At 30.9% G+C, this 17984-nt stretch overlaps 1 protein-coding gene and 1 long non-coding RNA gene across 4 annotated transcripts in view; one reads left to right on the forward strand and one right to left on the reverse strand.

Moving 5' to 3' along the window:
- The window catches only part of LOC139484982 (FHF complex subunit HOOK-interacting protein 1B-like), a 626211-nt gene that overhangs the window by 396973 nt on the left and 211254 nt on the right, over window positions 1-17984 (forward strand). The gene's annotated exons all lie outside the window — the stretch shown is intronic.
- Window positions 4592-6881, reverse strand: LOC139484977 (uncharacterized). Its single transcript, XR_011655218.1, has 2 exons — window positions 6790-6881; window positions 4592-6091 (listed from the first exon to the last, which is right to left on the reverse strand). It is a non-coding gene; the product is annotated as an uncharacterized lncRNA (long non-coding RNA).

Raw genomic sequence — 17984 nt, forward strand, 5'->3', positions numbered from 1 at the left:
TTTTTTTTTCTTTTTAAATTGTTCCACAAAAACATTTGCTGACACTTTAAAAAGGAGGGAGAATACACTCATGGGGCTATCAAAAATCATTGGTCCAATAGATAAACACATCATAGATACCAGGATTAAATTTTGTATTTATGCCAGACACACTTTTCATATACAAATGACTCATCAGTGACTTTCAAATCCAAAAAAAATAAAATGGCCAAATAATGAACATAGTTGAAGAGCATTGAGGACCAAATTCCTAAAAGTTTTGCCAAATACAGCTAAGGTAATCTAAACCTTAGTATTTCAAAAAATTCGAAAGTTTTGTAAACAGTTATTTTATACATATGATCATATCAATGATAATTCATAAAAACACTCCATCATGGCAAAAAAATAGGAAATCTATACCTGAGGTAGAAGAGCCTTAGTTTTTACAAATTCGAAAAGTTTGGTAACAGTTATTTATAAATATGACCATATCAATGATAATTCACAAAAACACTTCATCATGGCAAAAAAATAGGAAATCTATGCCTGAGGTAGAAGAGCCTTAGTTTTTAAAAATTCGAAAAGTTTGGTAACAGTTATTTATAAATATGACCATATCAATGATAATTCATAAAAAACACTTCATCATGGCAAAAAAATAGGAAATCTATGCCTGAGGTAGAAGAGCCTTAGTTTTTAAAAATTCGGAAAGTTTGGTAACAGTCATTTATAAATATGACCATATCAATGATAATTCATAAAAACACTTCATCATGGCAAAAAAATAGGAAATCTATGCCTGAGGAAGAAGAGCGTTAGTTTTTAAAAATTCGAAAAGTTTGGTTACAGTTATTTATAAATATGACCATATCAATGATAATTCATAAAAACACCTCATCATGGCAACAAAATAGGAAATCTATGCCTGAGGTAGAAGAGCCTTAGTTTTTAAAAATTCGAAAAGTTTGGTAACAGTTATTTATACATATGATCATATCAATGATAATTCATAAAAACACTTCATCATGGCAAAAAAATAGGAAATCTATGCCTGAGGAAGAAGAGCCTTAGTTTTTAAAAATTCGAAAAGTTTGGTAACAGTTATTTATAAATATGACCATATCAATGATAATTCATAAAAACACTTCATCATGGCAAAAAAATAGGAAATCTATGCCTGAGGTAGAAGAGCCTTAGTTTTTAAAAATTCGAAAAGTTTGGTAACAGTTATTTATAAATATGACCATATCAATGATAATTCATAAAAAACACTTCATCATGGCAAAAAAATAGGAAATCTATGTCTGAGGTAGAAGAGCCTTAGTTTTTAAAAATTCGAAAAGTTTGGTAACAGTTATTTATAAATATGACCATATCAATGATAATTCATAAAAACACTTCATCATGGCAAAAAAATAGGAAATCTATGCCCGAAGAAGAAGAGCCTTAGTTTTTAAAAATTCGAAAAGTTTCGTTACAGTTATTTATACATATGACCATATCAATGATAATTCATAAAAACACTTCATCATGGCAAAAAAATAGGAAATCTATGCCTGAGGTAGAAGAGCCTTAGTTTTTAAAAATTCGAAAAGTTTGGTAACAGTTATTTATAAATATGACCATATCAATGATAATTCATAAAAAACACTTCATCATGGCAAAAAAAATAGGAAATCTATGTCTGAGGTAGAAGAGCCTTAGTTTTTAAAAATTCGAAAAGTTTGGTTACAGTTATTTATAAATATGACAATATCAATGATAATTCATAAAAACACCTCATCATGGCAACAAAATAGGAAATCTATGCCTGAGGTAGAAGAGCCTTAGTTTTTAAAAATTCGAAAAGTTTGGTAACAGTTATTTATAAATATGACCATATCAATGATAATTCATAAAAACACTTCATCATGGCAAAAAAATAGGAAATCTATGCCTGAGGAAGAAGAGCCTTAGTTTTTAAAAATTCGAAAAGTTTGGTAACAGTTATTTATAAATATGACCATATCAATGACAATTCATAAAAACACTTCATCATGGCAAAAAAATAGGAAATCTATGCCTGAGGTAGAAGAGCCTTAGTTTTTAAAAATTCGAAAAGTTTGGTAACAGTTATTTATAAATATGACCATATCAATGATAATTCATAAAAACACTTCATCATGGCAAAAAAATAGGAAATCTATGCCTGAGGTAGAAGAGCCTTAGTTTTTAAAAATTCGAAAAGTTTGGTAACAGTTATTTATAAATATGACCATATCAATGATAATTCATAAAAAACACTTCATCATGGCAAAAAAATAGGAAATCTATGTCTGAGGTAGAAGAGCCTTAGTTTTTAAAAATTCGAAAAGTTTGGTAACAGTTATTTATAAATATGACCATATCAATGATAATTCATAAAAACACTTCATCATGGCAAAAAAATAGGAAATCTATGCCCGAGGAAGAAGAGCCTTAGTTTTTAAAAATTCGAAAAGTTTGGTTACAGTTATTTATACATATGACCATATCAATGATAATTCATAAAAACACTTCATCATGGCAAAAAAATAGGAAATCTATGCCTGAGGTAGAAGAGCCTTAGTTTTTAAAAATTCGAAAAGTTTGGTAACAGTTATTTATAAATATGACCATATCAATGATAATTCATAAAAACACTTCATCATGGCAAAAAAATAGGAAATCTATGCCTGAGGTAGAAGAGCCTTAGTTTTTAAAAATTCGAAAGTTTTGGTAACAGTTACTTATAAATATGATCATATCAATGATAATTCATAAAAACACTTCATCATGGCAAAAAATAGTAAACAATAATTGATATACAATAATGACAACACATTATACTGAAAACAAAAGACTGAGCAACAGGAACTCACTCAAAACTGTTGATAAAATGATTGCTTTTTCAAGTATTTGATAAAATGATTGGATTCATTTTATACATATTATGACCTTTTGTTTGCGTAACTTCATATGTTAATCAGGATTGCTCATAGATTGCTTCACACGCAAGCTCCTCTAAATCCAGAATGATTTTCAGAATGAGGACATGAATCAGTAATAACTGACTTTCAAACAAAAATCAGATATCTTAATTATTAATAATAAAATATTCAGGTACATTTTAGTTCAGTTTTAAAAGGTAGCAACTGATATCTCGTTTTACAAACTTCTTGATTATACATAACATGTATTGGTATCATATTAGTGAGTGTAACACATACACATCGAATTTGCAAAGTCAAATGTATCACATGTCTTGATGAAGATCGAGTTTGACACTCATATTGACATGAATGCTGTGCAATGCATGATTTCTGCACATAATCATTTTTTTGTGGCGAATAAGTAAAAAGTAAAATCACAAAAATACTGAACTCTGAGGAAAATTCGAAACGGAAAGTCCCTAATCACATGTCAATGTCAAATGATAAAACACATCAAACGAATGGACAACAACTGTCATATTCCTGACTTGATAAAAGTGTTCTGCATATTTATTTGGAACTTAATTTGAAATTTCTTATATTAGTTGCAGGTATGCATGGTAGAATACATATTACACTGAAAAAAATACCTAGTAATCTCTACTAGGTAAACTAGTAAACTTACTGTCCATGAGATTACTAGGCCAGAAGTATATTTACTAGCCTACTTAGTAACTATACTAGGCCATCAAAGTAAATTAACTAGGCTACTTAGTAATTACACTAGGAGTCCCTAGTAATTTTGCTAGACTGCTTGGTGACTTTACTAGTCTGAATAAGTAATTTTACTACCTTTTAGTAACATAACTAGGTCCTCTTAGTGGCAAATCCATGGTAAGACTAGTGATTCTACTAGCTTCAAGTAACTCTACAAACATTTCCTAGTAGGAATACCTCCTTCAGCTAGTAACTTTACTAGCTATAAGTACTTGTACCAGGTCACCCTTGTGTGGTACTTTTTCGTACCTAGATGTAGCAATGTTACTGGATTAAGGATTCTTTTTTATTTTGATTTGTATGCATAGTTTCATAGCAGTGCAATTTCTTATAACTATTTCTCTATTGTACTGGTACAAAGTTAAAAATGATAAATCCAATTTTTTTAATAAGAGGGACTGCCATAAAAGGGGGCTCACTCAAGTCATAGTTAAATTTTTAACGGTATAATCAATTAAATTTTTCCCATGAAAGGGGCCTAAGGGCCCCTAAATCCATCACTCAGTAAAATCAACAGGAAGCTTCTAGGTAGTTATATGTGTTTGTGATCTTTCAATTCAGGAAACACAATGACAATAGCAATAATTGTGAAAGATAAATATACAACAATGACATGAAAAGACTAGCAAAACCATCAGCAATAGGTCACAATATCCTCAATATGAATTGACTTACAATGTATACTTTGGTTGCCAATGAATGCAGATAAAAATTTGTTGCATCTGTAGTGATAATTAACCTTCAATGTCAATAAAGACAAAACTATTTCTTTTCACTCCTTGTTCTTGTTGTTTTCTCTTTCACACATTCTCACTTAAATTTCGCCATGTTAGGCCTGAAAGCTTTACAGTTACCTAACTAAATTTGTCAGTGTGTCAGGTTCAGCAAAATAATTTTAAAGATAAATTATACCTATTTTATTTACATAAGATGCATAACATCAGAACTGTAAAATACATTTTAGTAGACAATACAAAGTAGTTAATTTCAAGTATAGAAAAAGGTGTCCAACCAACAACAAACAAATAGGTAACATGTTCTCAATTTACTTCAAAGTAACCAATTAAATTCATGTTTCAAAACTATTAATAAGCTGTACCCTAATAATATTAACAATATTTCATACATGTATTTAGAATATTCAGTTTACAATTCTAAAGTTATTTCGATGAAAAAATTTTAAACGTCAGTTTAATAAAATAACCCATCTAGTTATTACACGGCCCCTGTTTAAATCAATCAGCTCTCCTTGCAAAACCAAAATGAATAAACACTCCCTCAAATATTTATTTAAAAAAAAAGAACAAAGTAAGACTTATCAGTTATTTTATGTCTTACTGCTTCAAATTTTACATTTTAAAACACTTAGAAGTAAAAATAAAATTGTCAGGAAGTAAGTATACAGATTGTACCTAACAGTTTATAACTTTATAAAGCATGATCACTTATCATTTTTTAAAGCACTGTAAATTTGAGTTTGAGCAAACAGATCCAACTCAATGTCACCCCTCTAGAGCACCAGGATCTAAATACATGTCACCCATCTCACATTGCACTAGGATCTAAATCATTTTCACCGTTTGCTCCTACATGTACATTGATATTTTATATTATGAAACTTTGTTTAAACTTATTTTGACCTTAATAAACTTGAACAGGCCTAGGTCAAAACTGATTTTATAGTCTTAATCTATTGAATTCTAATATTGGCTTGTATCAATTTTTAGATGAATGAATAAGTTGACACAAAAGTTGGTTAACATTTTCACGGAACTGTCATGTATACAGATAACACTTTCTCTGAGTTTCTCAAAATTGTTTATACTATACATGTATGTCATACAACATGTAGATCACAACAAAAACAAATAATCATACTTGTACTGAAACATCAATAGATATAAATATAAATGTTCATTATATAAAACTTTTCATGCTATATGTATCTGCATTGTTACATCGAAGGTCCCAATTCTGGCTTGAACTTGACGGGAGAGCGGACTCCTATTGACGGCCTTGGTGAGCTGTTTTGAAGCTCTCAACTGACTTGGCGCACACTACGTCTTCTTTCAATGAATCACAGTTTTGACAAAGAATGTGTTTTTAAATTGCTCCTTTTCACAGTTTGTTGTTTCAATAGCCTTAACCAAATTTATAAATTATCATTTTCAAAGTCTGCAAAGCGTGTCGGCTTGATGTTCCTTTTTAGTAAAGATTGCTTGTTACCAATAATTTGTCAGGTTTGGATAGCTGGGACCATACCCTCAACCACTTTGTACGGTAATACTAGTCTTTGGCTTGTTCTTGTGAATTGCAGGTTTATCAAGTTCCAGTAAGTGTAGCATGTTGGTGGTCAATCCTTCTTATCCAAATTTATCATCCCCTGTGATTTTTTTCAGAACCTGAAATTATACAAAAATCCATAATAAAACTACATGTAGTGTTGTCAATATTAATTAATATAGATTAACTAGAACTCTACTTTCAATTTCTACTAATACATTGTATTTAAAAAACTACATTTCACTTTGTTTCTTATGTGTGATAGGTGAGTCGTCATGTCAGACATATATAGATACACACTGAACATTTACATGTATGTCCTTTTTTATAGCTTTTTAATGCAATTGCATACAAGTATTTGAAGTTAGACATTAACGAGTGTAATGTGTATGCATTAATATTAAATCTACAATTATACTGCTATACAGAGAGTTAAAATACTGGCAAAAACAATAATTATCCCAGAGCCATGTTTAAAATATACTTTTATAAATATTTTCATATTTAATTAAAAAAAAAAAACAGTTAAGGCATCACCCTTTCTAATCCAGTGTTGGTAAATAATCCCAAAAAAACATTAGTAAATTAGGAAAAATTGTATTAGCCTTTATGAATTTTAACACTTTCTACTTTCATCCTGAAGCTAAGAGACGGCTAGCTTTTTAGAAAAGCTATTACTTGTTTGAATGCATTTGTGCACTCAGAGTCAAGATGCAAGTGTACACCTACATGGTGCATGTATGTCATCAAGTACATTCTGTGGTGCTTTCAAATGTTTCTCAATTTCATATTTGATGTGAAAATATTGAAGAAATACCATGTATTGACTGTGTTAGTTTTGGCAGGTTCATATTTTTTCACTACATGGGCGCAGCCATATTAATTTCATAACGAGGCGCACTTTTAATTATATAATCATAAAACGTTTCGGATTTAAGTTACGGTTTTCTGTGGTGAAATAGAAGGATACCCTATTAATTAATTTAGTTTTCGTATTAAAAAAGAAGAAAAGATGTTAATATTAGAATAACGAAATCTGCATCTTGTCAATCTTAACTTAAATAGATAAAGTTTGTTCCACGTATCACAAGGTTATCTTGACCATCTTCTGTACATTTTATTTTACGTGAAAGGCGAGATGATGTGGTTCTTTTTTTGTGTAAACAAGTAAAGACGATAAAATAAAACACAAATTATTTAAAATACTTACAGCTTTTCAATGAATCAGGCCAAACATTACGCAGGTTCTTTATTCGTTTGATTGCGGCCATCACTTCATGTACAACAGAACTTGGCCACGCGAATATGATACTCGTCCGGCGGGAAATCCTGTTATCAGTTGCACAGCTGGTTCCTGGTAAAACGACGCATCCACGATAGTAAACATACTAGTCTAATTAGTTGTTTGATAATCTACTAGGGACTTTTAATGAAGTACTAGCCAAACTAGTAATATTTACTAGGTATTTTTTTCAGTGTAGTTAATCAAAAGAAAGGTTGTTGTAGTCCTCCATATATAATGGCCTTTGATATTAATTTGATATGAGCAAAATCATTGCGATTATTTGAGAAATGGAGGCTAAGAAAAGCATACATATGTAAATACTCTTTAGTGATAGTGTTAAAAGTTGCCTTATTTTTTTTAAATGTTCTCGCTGAACTTGTTTAATCATCTCTTCTGAATAAATTCATCATAGATACCAGGATCACAGTTGTGTACGCTAGATATGTTTTGTCTCATCAGTGACGCTGGAATAAAAATAGTTGAAAAGGTCAAATGAACTGATCGCATGCAGCATGGGTATGCTCAGAAAAGGATTTTTTGGTTGATAGCGGTTTACCAAATATTCTATAAGCACGAATTGTCCTTCTTGCTGCGAGAGCAAGTCTGGTCCAAATAATACTATTTAAGGTAATCAAAAGGCTAGTCGTATAGATAAACATTCATTAAAAGGTCTGCAGAACTTATTTGCGACGGCTGCTATCAGTGTTAAATTTGATGTGTCTCCCCAAACAGTATGATTATTCTGTTGATCATTAAAAGCAGAATAAAAAAAAATTGTTGAAAGCGTTTTCTCTTAGATCATAACATAAATGAAGAAGCTTTTGTTCAAGACTTGTAATTTTGCATGAAGGTTTGACAACGTTATTCAAGTATCAAAATATTTAATCAATCTTTTTATGTAAAATGAAAAGAAAAAAAGATATTAAAATACATGGTCTGGGGTTGATGTCTGTGATATTCAAGAAGCTTGTGTTCATGCTTTGTAAATAGGATGAATGTTTAACGAAGTTATTCAAGTTTTAGAAAATATGCTTAAATCAATCCTCAACCACTGACTATGCCTACGGTTGAATGCCAAAGATTAAGTCTATTTGAGAATGAAAACTATCAAAATTACATAAGTTACATGCTGATAATTTGGTATACGTTTCAATTTGATAAGGCTTATCAGTGGCGGTTGAATGACAAAAAAGATGGAAGACTAACGCAAATACGAAGTTTTGCATTAAAACCGAAAATTCTGAACAGCTGTGACAATTCTGACTAAGGGAATCTTGCATTGGGGTAAACCATTTTAACGTTCGCATAATTCAATATTTTATAAACATTTTTACAAAAAATGAGTACATCAGTTATATATATCATGTCAGCGCAGAAATGCTGCCTACTCAGCTGCTGATACCATCGGGAGAAAAATATGGTAAAATAGCAATAAAATGCTTCATTTTGATCTAGAATACATCTTTTAATAGTTATGAAGCTTCTGTTCACGTTTCGTAAAACTCCTCGAAGTCTTGACAAAGATATAACGAACAAATAATCCAAAAATCACAAGAGTGAGCTGCGAATTCAGAGAACATCTGAGTAGATGTTGTTTTAAGAGGCACTGAACAAATTATTTACATGCACCTGTTTTCAATTATGTTTAATCTAATATTATTTCAGTGTGCAATCTACGGACATTTGCATATAGTACCAAATTTTTAAATAACTGCATATGCTATAATTTGAAAAGTTACTTGTATTGTTGTGATTTTAAAAAATAATCTATGTGGCGTACTAGCCAGCGGAATGTCAGATGTTATTCGGCCATGAATGTGAAGTATACTACCAACGGCTCGCACGCTAATAGGATGTAACAGTATAAAAAATAAAATGAAATAATAAGGCTTACAAAAACAAATACACGTATCGAGATTTGTTTAATTGGTCTTGTCCAGATATTGACATATCTGTTGAAATGAGAAATGCAAAAGCCCACGCATATAGCTAAGTCGATTGAGTCGCCTCAGTAGTTTGTTTGGGAAGAAGAAAAATGTGGCGTCGAACCAGTCTTTTTGGAAGGTCAAATGCCATCTGACTTCCTTCAAGATTTGGTGTGCACCTGCAAAGGAAAACCAGTTTGCAGTAATGTTTGTATGTGTTTTGAAAAGAATTTCTCCTATACTGAACTTTGTCGATATCAAGCATCTGATTTTTGTCGAATACTTTATGATGACGATGCTTGATTATCTGACGTCTTAAACATGCTAACGACTTTATAAAAGTTATGTTTTACATTCAGTTATGTGAACTTTTTCTGTTATTAAAACACTGACAAAAAAGCTATTTATGTTTCTCACGATAGATGACCGAGACATTCCAAATGTTGAATAAAGTTATAAAACGTTGATATGATGCTTATATATTTCATTATACGGATACATTTTGATTTTACAACAAAACAAATTATTCACAGCTTTTGTCTCAAAAGAAAATGTCAAACATTTACTAAAATAGCATGTGAAACTGGAATCACTGAACGTAAATTTAAACCCTCCTTTAATTAACGTTAAAGTTTTGCAAAGTATCAACTCTTGTTAAGACTTAATTTTTATGAAAAATATTATTACTGACGTTTAAGGTCATCTTTCTTTGGAAACCTTATGCATATCTAGTCATTAAAAAATACTTGTTTAATAAAAACGTAAATTTTAAACGTTAACAAATAACTTATCGAAGAAGAAAAAATATTATACCATACAGGCTTCATATATTCTGCCTGAAATATTGTCCTCATGCTTACGTCATCGCCTGACCATGCGAGGGCATTTAAACCCTCATCATCATTAATCTTAAAGGTAACAATTTTGTCTTTTCAGTGATATATCACTTAGCCATGTGTTCGATGGTTACATTCATCTTTTTGTTATGTTGCTACCGCTGTTCTAGAAGACTTAGTTTAAATAAAATTGAGAATGGAAATGGGGAATGTGCCAAAGAGACAACAACCCGACCATAGAAAAAAACAACAGCAGAAGGTAACCAACAGGTCTTCAATGTAGCGAGAAATTCCCGCACCCGGAGGCGTCCTTCAGCTGGCCCCTAAACAAATATATACTAGTTCAGTGATAATGAACGCCATACTAATTTCCAAATTGTACACAAGAAACTAAAATTAAAATAATACAAGACTAACAAAGGCCAGAGGCTCCTGACTTGGGACAGGCGCAAAAATGCGGCGGGGTTAAACATGTTTATGAGATCTCAACCCTCCCCCTATACCTCTAGCCAATGTAGAAAAGTTAACGCATAACAATACGCACATTAAAATTCAGCTCAAGAGAAGTCCGAGTCTGATGTCAGAAGATGTAACCAAAGAAAATAAACAAAATGACAATAATACATAAATAACAACAGACTACTAGCAGTTAACTGACATGCCAGCTCCAGACTTCAATTAAACTGACTGAAAGATTATGATTTGATCATATGAACATCAGGCACAATCCTTCCCGTTAGGGGTTTAGTATCATACCATCATAACATATATGAGAAGAACATAACCCGTGCCATGCCAGCAACTGGTTTTTGAATAAATGTGTTTAGTTCCGATGCAAAGACCTTATAAGTGAATCAATATTAACGCCAAAATATGCAATCTTTAATGACCTGACAACAGTATTGTAACTATATCCCTTTTTAATAAGTCTATTCAAAGGTTTTGTTAGTTTTTGAGGTGAATACTGACACCTTTGTGCTTTATAAAGAATATTTCCATAAAAAATTGGATGTGAAATACCTGAACGTATAAGAAGTCTGCATGTTGAGCTATATTTACGAATGATGTCCTTATACCGATGATAAAATTTAGTAAATGTTTTGACTAGTTTGTGATATCGAAAACCCTGGTGTAATAATTTTTCAGTAATACATAAATTTCTCTCGTTAAAATCTAAAACATTGTTACATACACGAGCGAATCGTACAAGTTGAGATATATAAACACCGTAAGATGGTGACAAGGGAACGTCACCATCTAAAAATGGATAATTAACGATAGGAAATGAAAAATCATCTCTTTTATCATAAATGTTAGTATTCAGCTTTCTATTAGTGATAAATTTATCAAGATCGAGGAAAGGGCAGTGGTCATTGTTAGTATTAGCTTTATTTAAAGTAAGTTCAACAGGATAAATTTCTTTAATATACATACTGAAGTCGTCATTATTGAGAGCCAAAATATCATCCAAATATATATCTAAAAGTATTATTAAATGTGTTTATCAGATGTTGTTTCGATGGGTCTTTGCTTATTTTTGTCATAAATTAGTTTAGTTTATATGTTTGCAATGGTTCGATAATCTCCATAACACTGTACTTATATAAAAAAAATCGTTTTATATACCTTTAAACGAAATTACATTTTTTATCAAAGTTTATTATTTCATATTTCAATGACTTTATTTTATGTATTTCATGCAAGAGGTCCACAATTTTTTCGTGAAACGGTTGAAATCTATTCATAATTACAGCAAGATACATTTAACTTATTAAAGTTGTAACTGATGACGCGTGCAATGCTTATGATATTATGTCATCCTACACATTTCTTTTTCATTTTGGTTACAAACAGGGTCTTGTTCTCTATCTTTTTGTGATTTTTATCGTGATTATTTCAATTATCTCATATGGAATATAAGACTTCAATCACCACCAGCATTGACTTCAACAAAATGCTTTGAGTAAGTTTAACACAGTATTATATGACATAAGTAGCAGATAAAAAAAAATCAACTTAAGATGATTATCGTGAAAAAGAAATATACTTCACTTGTTTCAATGATGAATTTAAAAACCTTAACGATGAGTATATTCTTTATTTACATACATTTCATCTTTAAAATTCGATTTTTTTCCAAATAGTGACATTTTTTTAGCGAAAAAAAGAAAAAAGGAATTAAAAAAGAAACCAAAACAAGACGACGTATCAATGAAGAAATTAATGAAATATTTTTATTGATAATTAGATAATAAGCAAAACGAAAATAACAAAATAACAAAAAACTGGGGATCTAAGGTGATTCGGCAAATTAAGCACATTCTTCTCCACTTGTGGCATCGTCATGTTTCTCATTGAAAGGATACCTTATTATATGGTGAAATGTCTCATTCAATGAGGTAACAATCGATTTAATAATATTTTTATCTGTAACTATCAAATGTATCTAATGAAATGAAGCTAATTAATCCATTTATAAATGTTGTAAATAGCATAATGTTTTATTTTTTTCTGAATTAAAAACAGTGGGATTTGAAACAAATGAAATTTTGTGACCATTATCATAGAATTGGTTGACATTACCTTACTTTTGTCTTTCCCTGGGCATATTTAGTTGGAATTGTAATCAATTATTTTGAGTTTCACAAAGTAATATCACGTAGTATTGTTGATGAATAGCAATCTGAATAAAAAAGCTCAACAAATATTCTAAACGTATAATTCTGTCTCATTAACATTTTTATGCCCCACCTACGATAGTAGAGGGGCATAACATTTTCTGAACTGTATGTCCGCCCGTCTGTTCGTCCGTCCGTTCGTGCCACTTCAGGTTTAAGTTTTTGGTCAAGGTAGTTTTGGATGAAGTTGAAGTCCAATCAACTTGAAACTTAGTATATATGTTCCCTATGATATGATCTTTCGAATTTTAATGCCAAATTAGAGTTTTTACCCCAATTTCATGGTCCACTGAACATAGAAAATGATAGTGCAAGTTTCAGGTTTAAGTTTTTGATCAAGGTAGTTTTGGATGAAGTTGAAGTCCAATCAACTTGAAACTTAGTTTACATGTTCCCTATGATATGATCTTTCGAATTTTAATGCCAAATTAGAGTTTTTACCCCAATTTCATGGTCCACTGAACATAGAAAATGATAGTGCAAGTTTCAGGTTTAAGTTTTTGATCAAGGTAGTTTTGGATGAAGTTGAAGTCCAATCAACTTGAAACTTAGTTTACATGTTCCCTATGATATGATCTTTCGAATTTTAATGCCAAATTAGAGTTTTTACCCCAATTTCATGGTCCACTGAACATAGAAAATGATAGTGCAAGTTTCAGGTTTAAGTTTTTGATCAAGGTAGTTTTGGATGAAGTTGAAGTCCAATCAACTTGAAACTTAGTTTACATGTTCCCTATGATATGATATTTCTAATTTTAATGCCAAATAAAAGTTTTTACCCCAATTTCATGGTCCACTCAACATAGAAAATGATAGTGCGAGTGGGGCACCCGTGTACTATGGACACATTCTTGTTTATTCGGTATTTGTTACAAGGAAAACAACACCCATAGTAGTAAAATGTACAGTTTTTGTCATTAATAATCTGACTTATGATCAGCCTGACAAATATTTCCTTACAAAAACTAAAACTGACGAAAAATTGAAAATTACCAAAAATCAAAATTTCCGTTACTTCAAAACAATTTGAATCAATCAAAGTCATTTTGAAATGTCTTCAAATTAAATCGTAATTAAATTTATGGAGAAATGTTTTTATAGATATTTAAAGAACATGGATGTCGATCACAATCTGAATAACACCCAAGATAAATCATTTAGAACGGTATACATTTTGTATTTTATTTTCAAAAGGGATACCGTACCAATTTATCAAGTTTAGTCATTTTCAACGGATTGGTGGGGTTTGTTCTAATCTGCTGAAAATTACTTTAAAAATGACTAATGTTATGATGGTAAATTACAGTCCCTTATTTGGAGAGAGTTGTTTGCTCACAAACATGTTTAACCCCGTCATATTATTTATGTGCATGTCCTAAGTCAGAAACTTGCAACTCCTCTTTAACGCCTTATCAATAAGTCAGAAACCAGTAACTCCTCTTTAACGCCTTATCAATAAGATTAAACATCTGCAAAATACATTTACCAAATGATACTATAGTGTACTTCCTTGATATAAGAATAATGCAAGTTTGTTTTTTTATTTTGCAACTGTAATATGTTCCTGGCACAAAAACCTCTCCAGCACTGTAATGACGAAGACCAATTGAAATCAAATTTTGGTTGACTGATTAGATATGTCTCTACTCAACTTCAAATGTTTGAAATACTAAGGCTTTACCTCAGGTAAAGATTATCTAAGCTGTATTTGGCAAAACTTTAAGGAATGTTTGGTCCTCGATGCTCCTCAACTTCGTACTTTATTTGGCATTTTTAACTTTGTTTTATTTGAGCGTCACTGGTGAGTCTTTTTAAAATGAAACGCGAAAATACAAAAAATCAATCCTGGTATCTATGATGAGTTTATTTATAATCGACATGTTTTTGCAGGTAGTTCTCGATCTGTAGATTCAAGAATAGCCGTTTAATCAATAATTCTACCGATTGTGTCCTATTTCGGCCTATGACATTTTGACTGAGTGTGGATTCACATGGCTGGAGATGTATATATGCATAGCAGACGACACTTACCCTATCGATACTTACCCTATCGAGACATTTGGTATCGCCCGAGTTCATATGCGATTCCTTCAACTTTTGTTTTCTAACCTGATTTGTCTTCTTAATCTATATGTGTGATTTGTCTTCTTAATCTATATGTGTGATTTGTCTTTTTAATCTATATGTGTGATTTGTCTTCTTAATCGATATGTGTGATTTGTCTTCTTAATCGATATGTGTGATTTGTCTTCTTAATCTATATGTGTGATTTGTCTTCTTAATTTATATGTGTGATCTGTCTTCTTAATCGATATGTGTGATTTGTCTTCTTAATCGATATGTGTGATTTGTCTTCTTAATCTATATGTGTGATTTGTCTTCTTAATCTATATGTGTGATATGTCTTCTTAATCGATATGTGTGATTTGTCTTCTTAATCGATATGTGTGATCTTAATCGATATGTGTGATTTGTCTTCTTAATCTATATGTGTGATTTGTCTTCTTAATCTATATGTGTGATTTGTCTTCTTAATCTATATGTGTGATTTGTCTTCTTAATCTATATGTGTGATTTGTCTTCTTTATCTATATGTGTGATTTGTCTTCTTAATCTATATGTGTGATTTGTCTTCTTAATCTATATGTGTGATTTGTATTCTTAATCTATATGTTGTGATTTGTCTTCTTAATCTATATGTTGTGATTTGCACATTGGTAAAAAGTAAAATAACAAAAATACTGAACTCCGAGGAAAATTTAAAACGGAAAGTCCCTAATCAAATGGCGAAATCAAAAGTTCAAACACATCAAACGAATGGACAACAACTGTCATACTATACTCTTACTTCTGCATGATATATTTGCTTATGTTGAAAGACATATGCTACTTCAAATTAAACAAAAATATTTTAAAACCTGAGGCTAGGATTTACTATAAAACAAATGTGCATTGTCTTTCTTGTAAATCCAAATCCTCATCTTATCAATATATTATAAGACCATTATTTCAATATCGGATGCTTTTTCATATGCGGTGATTTTAACCACGATATCACTCGTTAAAACTGCAACATCCACACAGCGCACGTATGAGGGAAATGAAAACCAACTTGCATTGATGGTAGGTCATTTCCATTGATTCTAAAAAAGTAAGGATCAAATAATTAAATAATCTGTATAACAAAGGATATTATTCAAGAAATAGAAACGCATAGAGATATTTAAAAAAAAGAAGTAACATCGATCCTTTTACAATACTCTTATTTAGATGGGGTTTAATGATTCTTTGTTGATTATTTACCTAACTCGATCGCGAAATGGCAATAACCTCTGAAAGTGAGTTAGATAGTTTATCAATTTCACGTTATATATTTGTTATAAATGTTATAAAATGGATGAATTAGTTAAGTTTATATGCATAAACTAGTTTGAATTTCCTTAATCATAATTATAAGAAACTCGTTAGTATTTTTTAAAAGAGGGACGAAAGATACCAGAGGGACAGTCAAACTCATAAATCGAAAATAAACTGACAACGCCATGGCTAAAAATGAAAAAGACAAACAGACAAACAATAGTACACATGACACAACATAGAAAACTAAAGAATAAGCAACACGAACCCCACAAAAAACTAGGGGTGATCTCAGGTGCTCCGGAAGGGTAAGCAGATCCTGCTCCACATGTGGCACCCGTCGTGTTGCTCATGTTATAACAAATTCGGTAAATAGTCTAATTCGGTAAGTCACATTCATGAAAGGGAAGGGGATTGTAGTTACGACGTAAGGAACATATCCGATATCAGTTGTGAAACGATTATTCCATAACGGTCAACCAACTCGTGATGGCACGAGTTTAAAATGACCGTGATGATATCTTCGTATAAACATGTTTTATTTCATATTTCAATGACCTGATGAAACTTATTACTTGCTTAAGGAAACAGTTTGTGCGTTAAACTATACTATAGCCGAAATGAATCACAAACATAACTTTAGAAAAAGTTAAATGATGCAATATCTCTAACAAAATAAATATATCAAAATATTAGATTAACCGATCTGAAGTAGATACATTTATTCAGTTCATATGACTCCTTTATTCTCGTTTCATTGTTGTTTTGTAATCGTATTCTTTCTTTCTTTTTATCTTTCTTTCTTTCTATCTCTCTACTAATCAAAATTTAGTTGAAAGTGAAATGAAAACACGGATGTAAGTGAAACTGTTACTTTGAAGCATTTAAAGTCATTTCATGTTTTCATATTAAATTTTATTACACTTTATTGACAAATATTGTAAAGAGTTAAAAGTACACGGATGTGAACGATCCTAATCTGAATTACACGCAAGATAGATAATTAAAAACGGAATAGATTTTGAGGTTTAATTAGGATAATCTGCTATTAAAATAATATATTTTCTTCTGATTTGCGGAGTGTTGTTTTTCTATGAACTGATTTATATTGAGCGTAAGACTTTTTAAAGTGTCGATAGAAGTAACAGTCATATATGTCTATCAGCTTGTTTGCATTTGTTTTATTATCAAACAAGGATGCAATTCACGCATTTCATATTGGGTATAGACTATAAGGCTATATTGTAATATCTAGCATTAAAGCACAGACTAATTAAGTTAATGAGCATATTGAAGAGAAGTATCTCTTCGTACAGATCTTTTCTTCAAAAAGATATTTTAAATATCTAGATGTTGCATTATACATCCATTGGTGGTCCATACGAAGATTTATAATTTCCAACGGTTCGAGAGTTTAGTGGGAAATTACTGTAATAACAGTACTAGTGCATACTATTGATACGGATACTTCGTATGTACACGTATGATATATACCTATCACGTGATATTGATATTTAGCGGGAATATTTTCCCTTGTTGGTCACATCTGACTGGTCAACAGTGAAATAAAGTTCCTTTTCAATTGAATTGTTATTCTAATTTGTATTTAGTAGGAATTATATATTTTACTTATAAGAGCAACTTGAGTTATTACTTATTACATATAGTACATTTACTTCAGTTATATACAGTTCCAGTGTAACTCTCGAAACGGTCTTCCGAGCATTTGTGGTTGAACACAGGTTTCCCACATTTCCCACTTTATTTAAAATGTAGTCTTCTGACTGCAGTTTAAATGGAGTTTGACCGAAGTAACTAGATTTTGTTGGTTTTTCCTGGCCGGTGGGATTGTTACTGACAGAGCAAAATATTTTTGAACACAATTTACTAGTTATTCTATTACATTCTTTAAAGAAAGTTAATTTATTGTG

This window comes from Mytilus edulis, chromosome 8, assembly GCF_963676685.1.
Source record: "Mytilus edulis chromosome 8, xbMytEdul2.2, whole genome shotgun sequence".
Classification (NCBI taxonomy): Eukaryota; Metazoa; Mollusca; class Bivalvia; order Mytilida; family Mytilidae; genus Mytilus; species Mytilus edulis.